The following is a 6000-nucleotide window of genomic DNA, read 5'->3' as shown; positions in this document are numbered from 1 at the left end:
ATTGGTGTTTTTGCAACAGCTATTTCAGTTTGATATATGTAATAACTGTTGGACACAGTAATGTTTCTGCCTTGAAATGAGGTTTATTGTACTGTTGTAAGTTCTCTCATGCGAGAGAATCGGGCTGATTATGCTAAGGACACTCGGCTCACACTCTGTCATTTTGATCTGGGTGTCATGTTAGTGTGATCCCATTCTCTCACATGAGAGAATCTCAGCACAGGTGTGGAGAAGACGGAGAACTTAATTTCTCAATCTTCTCCATTGTCTCTGTGCGCATACATCACACTGCACTCAGATTAAGTCCGAGTGCAGTCCGATATTTCACACACACCCATTGACTCGTAGCGAAATCATAGTGAAATCATAGTGATTTGCCCTGTGATTCACGGTCCAGGAATACCTGTCCTTTCATCTCTGGATACACTTGCAGATACACCTGATTCAGAACATGAAGAGCAGGATTCTGACGAAGGTTTCATACTAGTCCCAATGAGCCACAGCTTTTTCTTCACACTTTGAATAAAATGATTTAGTCAAGGACTTCCTAAATATTCTGCACAACTTTTAGGCTCTAGACTAAAGGAAAAGAACCCACTATTCCTGTTAACTGTTAATTCTTGGTACAGAAGCAGAGAAAAGGAATTCCTTCCATACTTTACTCAAGACGGTGCTCTAGTGTATTGCAGTGATATTCCTAGGCTGATGGAAAAATGTAACATTGAGTACAATGTGAGCAAGTGGAGATTCTTTATTGATTCATGAAAAAGTATGAAAGCTGTGCTACTGCACAATGGCAGCAAGTATGCTTTAGTGCCTGTAGAGCATTCTATGCACTTGAAGAAATGCTATGAGAATTTTGACTTTATTCTAAAGAAACTTAAAGAAGTTGTCCACTACTTTCACATTGATGCCCGTAGGAAAGGGCATCCATGTATGATCGGCCGGGGAACCCTCGCCGACCAGCTGTTATCGGTCCCAGCCGAAAGTCCTTACCTGCAGTGCTTGGCTGTCCATCTGTAGTGGCCGCCGGGGGGTACTGCACATTCAATTGAATGGGAGGTGGATGAGCAGTAACAAGCGCCAGCCACTACAACTTGACTGCCAAGCACCGCAGGTAAGGACTTCCGAAAGGCACCGATATCAGCTGATCGACGGGGGTGCCGCGTTCAGGACCCCAGCCGATCATACATTCATGCCCTATCCTAAAGATAGGGTATCAATGTGAAAGTAGTGGACAACCGCTTTAATTACAAGGATCAAGGAAGGTCAATATGTGGTGATCTGAAAGTTCTCTCATTGCTCCTTAAGCAGCAAGAAGGATGCGTGAAGTACCAATGCTTTTGTGAGAATGGCACAGCCGGGATAGGACTCATTACTGGAGCAAAAACAGTGGGTCAATAAGAACATCTTTGCAATCTGGGATTCAAGAACATAGTTGCGGAATGTTTAGTTAATTCCACTAAAGTTCTCCTGCCACCACTCCACATTAACATGGAGAGGAGAACTGAAGAGAAAAAGAAAAGGAATAAGAATTAATTTGCAATAAAGTTGCAGAATGAATGTTCAATAAATTTAAATTATAATATTGTTTGCATTTTTGCCTACAGTAAAAATTTTCCTTGTTCATCTCACTTGTAGGTAATTTCATGCGCATTTTGTGCATTATCCATATGTGATGGTTAAATTTATTAAAACAGTCATTGAATTTGAAAACATTTTCATAAACCCAATCGCTGCATACCTGTGCAGGCTGCAATTGTTTTTTCATACTGAATTGGCATGAGAAAATAGTCGGTGCTATGTACTGCCCCTTAGTATAATATTGGGTTGAGTGCTATTCGATAAAATATTGGATAGCTCAAGGCCGTGTTTTACGCCAGTGTGAGTGAGCCCTAAACATTACTCCCCGATGCAGCACTTCATAGGAAAACATACGTACAAACGTGTACAACAAAACACACACAAATATACACCTTACCATCAGTAAAATAGTAGTCGGGGTACTTCTCCTCAAACACGTAGATGGGTTTAGGCTTCCCTTTCAGCCTCTCGCTGACTCTCCTTACAAGCTCATACCTGCCAGCAAGCAAAATGCGAAATATAGTTACTAACATTTACTACATGTCTACTTTACGTCAGCAACATTTCTGACATCCCTTTTCTTAACATGTTTAAATGTTCAGCAGCATTTTTTCAATAACATTTCCAAATCTTTTTTTTTTTTTTTTTTAGAATGGATCACTTCGGTTCTGAAGTGACTGAGGGGCCTATATTTCAGAAACCCCACAATCAAGACCACATTTTAATAACGGCACCCTTCAAGGTATTAAAAACCACATTCAAAAGTTTGTTAACCTTTCAAGTATAGAAATTGGAGCCCAAAATTTGTTGTGCAATTTCTCCTGCATATGCCGGCACCCGATGTGTGGCCGGAAACTACTGTTTGGGCACACCATAACCATAGGGCTCGGAAGAAAAGGAGGGCTACTTGACTTCTGATGCAGAATTTTGGCAAAAATGCTTTGAGACTGCCATGTAACATTTGAGAAGCCTCGAGGTTGCCAAAACAGCAGAAACCTGCTGCAAGTGAAGCCATTTTGGAAATTACACCCTCTCAGTTGCGGTTGGACTGCACAGGTGTTCTCCAGAAATCAGAATGCAATTGGTGTTGCAGAGTGAAATCTGTATATTTCAACTGCATGATGATGAAACTGAGTGAAAACTTGTTTTTTGTGAGTTGAGTGGCAGCTTTTCTTGGTACCATTTTGCAGTAGATAACATTTTGCTTTTAAGGCTAAGTTCACAATTATCCCATGCTCTGCGCTGAGCACTTATGTCACAGCTTCCATTTAACAGACTTTACTTTAACCCCTTCACGACCTTCGATGTATCCATAAGTCCAGGTTGGTAAGTACTTCCAGATTTGTCACGCACAGACTCTGTGGGAGCACGAACACCGCCGGGTGTTCAGCGATTCTGACAGCTGACACCCAGCTCTCACTGAAGGGCAGTTTAACCCCCTACACACTGCGATCAATATCGATCGCGGCATTTACAAGGCAGGGGCCGATCATTGCCATGGTGACTCGACGTTGTCATGATGACATCTGGGTCACGAGTGCTAGCAAGCCAATTAGATCAAGAGCAGTGCATGATCTAACTAGCACTGACAGTTTATAAATCACTGCAATGCTTGTGCATTGCTATGCTTTAGAATCTTTATTATGGTGATCAGAGCTGCGAAAGTCCCATAGAGAGATTAAGTAAAAAGGTTTAAAAAAATATTGTAAATTATTTTTTATTCCCTTCACCCAGAACCTGTTTTCACCTTCCTAACCAGGCCATTTTTTTCAATTCTGACCATTGTCACTTTATGAGGTAATAACCTTGGAACGCTTCAACGGATCCCACTGATTCTCAGATTCTTTTTTTCATGACATATTCTGCTTTATAATAATGTTAAAATTTCTTCGATATGACTTGTATTTATTTGAGAGAAAAAAATCTGAAAACTGGCGAAAATTTTGCAATTTTTAAAATTGTAATTTTTATACCTTTAAATCAGAGCGATATGTCACACAAAACATTTAATAAATAACATTTCCCACATGTCTACTTTACATCTGCATCATTTTTAAAACATATTTTTTTTCTGTTTGAAAGTTAGAAAAGTTAAAAGTTGACCAGCGATTTCTCATTTTTAGGGACCACATCAGATTTGAAGTGACTTTGAGAGGTCTATATGACAGAAAATACCTAAAAGTGACACCATTCTAAAAACTGCACCCCTCAAGGTGCTCAAAACCACATTCAAGTATATTAACCCTTCCTTCAGTTGTTTCACAGGAACTAAAGGAATGTGGAAGGAAAAAATTAACATTTAACTATTTTCACAAAAAATTTACTTTAGACCCAAATGTTTTTATTTTCACAAGGGTAACAGGAGAAAATGGACCCCAAACACTGTAAAATTTCCCAAGAGTACAACATAGATGGGGGAAAACTACTGTGTGGGCGCACAGCAGGGCTCAGAACGGAAGGAGTGCTATTTAACTTTTGAAATGCAAAATGTGCTGAAATCATTGGAGGACATCATGTCACATTTGGAGAGCCCCTGATGTGCCTACAGAGTGGAAACCCACCACAAGAGACCCCATTTTGTTAACTAGACCCCTTAAGGAATTTATCTAGATGTGTGTTGAGCACCTTGAACCCCCAGGTACTTCACTGAATTTTTCAACACTGATCTGTGAAAATTAAAAAAAATATATATATTTTTCTCACAAAAATATTGCTTTAACCGCAAGTTTTTTCATTTTTACAAGGATAGCAGGAGAGAATGGACCCCAAAATGTGTTGTGCAATTTCTCCTGAGTACGCAGATACCCTATATGTGGTCCAAAACTACTTTTGAGGCACAGTGCAAAGCTCTGAAGGGAAATTTATACCGTAAATTTATCACTTAAACATGAGCCATGTATGAGGGTGTCAGAGCCGGAGTCGTGGAGTCGAAGGTGGAGTCGGTGTCATGGAAATTGAGGAGTCGAAGGTTTGGCTTACCGACTCCACATACCATTGGGCAGTGAAGAAAAATAATTAAATTTTTACCACCAAAATTTTGTTTTAGCCCCAGATTTTACACTTTCACACTGGGCAAAAATGGCACAAAAAAAATTGTCCCACAATTTTAGCTGAATGTAGAAATACCCCATATGGGTCATTTTCTGTCAAGTGATCCAAATCTGAATATTTTTTTTACCTGATGTCTTCGGATTTTTTTTTTCTTTGTTTTTTTTTCAGTGCTAATTTAGTGAATTTCAAAATAAGGTAGTTAATTTTATATAGATTTCTAAAGTTTTGAAAAAGTTAGAATTTTGGGCTTGCATAATGATAAATTTTTGATATGTCATATCTCGGGTTAGAAATAAGATAAAGAGATCTCCCACCGTTCTGTTTAGAAAGGTACAAGCTTTAATTTGACATGTCACAAGATTATGTTTGCTAATATTTTGTTTTTGAGGAGTCAAATTAAAAAGGAGCCATTACAGGTAAGAGGAGTGTATGGCGCCGGAGATCGCGGTAAGCGTAAGCACTGAACGCATACCGCGATCTAGGGCGCCATACTTTCATACTTACCTAACCGGGAGGTGTGTTGCCCCGGCGCCTCTGTTCTGGCCGGAGACTGGGTCAGGAATGCGGGGTCGGAACCGGCGCATGCGCATAGCGTGCTATCCGGCGCCATTTTACTGAAGACACATTTGCCATGCATACCAGGACTGGGGATGAGGGGTACCATACATACCAGGATACGGATGAGGGGTACCATACATACCAGGATTGAGGATGAGGGATACCATACATACCAGGATTGGTGATGAGGGGTGCCATGAATACCAGGATTGGGAATGAGCGGTATCATGCATACCAGGATGAGGGATGGGATGCCATGCATTCCAGGATGGGGATGAGGGGTACCATGCATACCAGCATAAGGCTGAGGGGCCATACATACAAGGATTGGGGATGAGGGAGCCATGCATACCAGAATTGATATGAGGGGTGCCAAGCATACCAGGATTGGAGATGAGGGGTGCCATGCTTACCAGGACTGAGGATGAGGGGAACATACATACCAGGATTGGGGATGAGGGGGGCCATGCATACCAGGATTGGGGATGAGGGGTCCCAAGTATACCAGGATTGAAGATGAGGGGTGGCACGCATACCAGGATAGGGATGAGGGGATACCATGCATACAAGGATAGGGATGAAGGGGTACCATGCATACCAGGATAGGGATGAGGGGCCATGCATACCAGGATACGAATGAGGGGCCATGCATACCAGGATAGGGATGAAGGGGTACCATGCATACCAGGATAGGGATGAGGGGCCATGCATACCAGGATACGAATGAGGGGCCATGCATACCAGGATGGGGATGAGGGGGTACCATACATACCAAGATAGGGATGAGGGATGGGGTACCATGCATAC

At 41.5% G+C, this 6000-nt stretch overlaps 1 long non-coding RNA gene across 1 annotated transcript in view; it reads right to left on the bottom strand.

The window, feature by feature from the left end:
* Positions 1 to 1577: 1577 nt before the first annotated feature.
* The window catches only part of LOC141245898 (uncharacterized), a 56998-nt gene continuing 52575 nt past the window's right edge, over positions 1578 to 6000 (bottom strand). Inside the window, exon 3 of the long non-coding RNA XR_012309550.1 lies at positions 1578 to 2079. This is a non-coding gene — a long non-coding RNA (uncharacterized lncRNA). The remainder of the gene's footprint in view (positions 2080 to 6000) is intronic.

This window comes from Phyllobates terribilis, unplaced genomic scaffold (genome assembly GCF_046119375.1).
Source record: "Phyllobates terribilis strain yellow unplaced genomic scaffold, ASM4611937v1 Scaffold_2236__1_contigs__length_151205, whole genome shotgun sequence".
NCBI lineage: Eukaryota > Metazoa > Chordata > Amphibia > Anura > Dendrobatidae > Phyllobates > Phyllobates terribilis.
The sequence above is the reverse complement of the archived record's forward strand: the minus strand, read 5'-3'. Positions and strand labels throughout refer to the sequence as shown.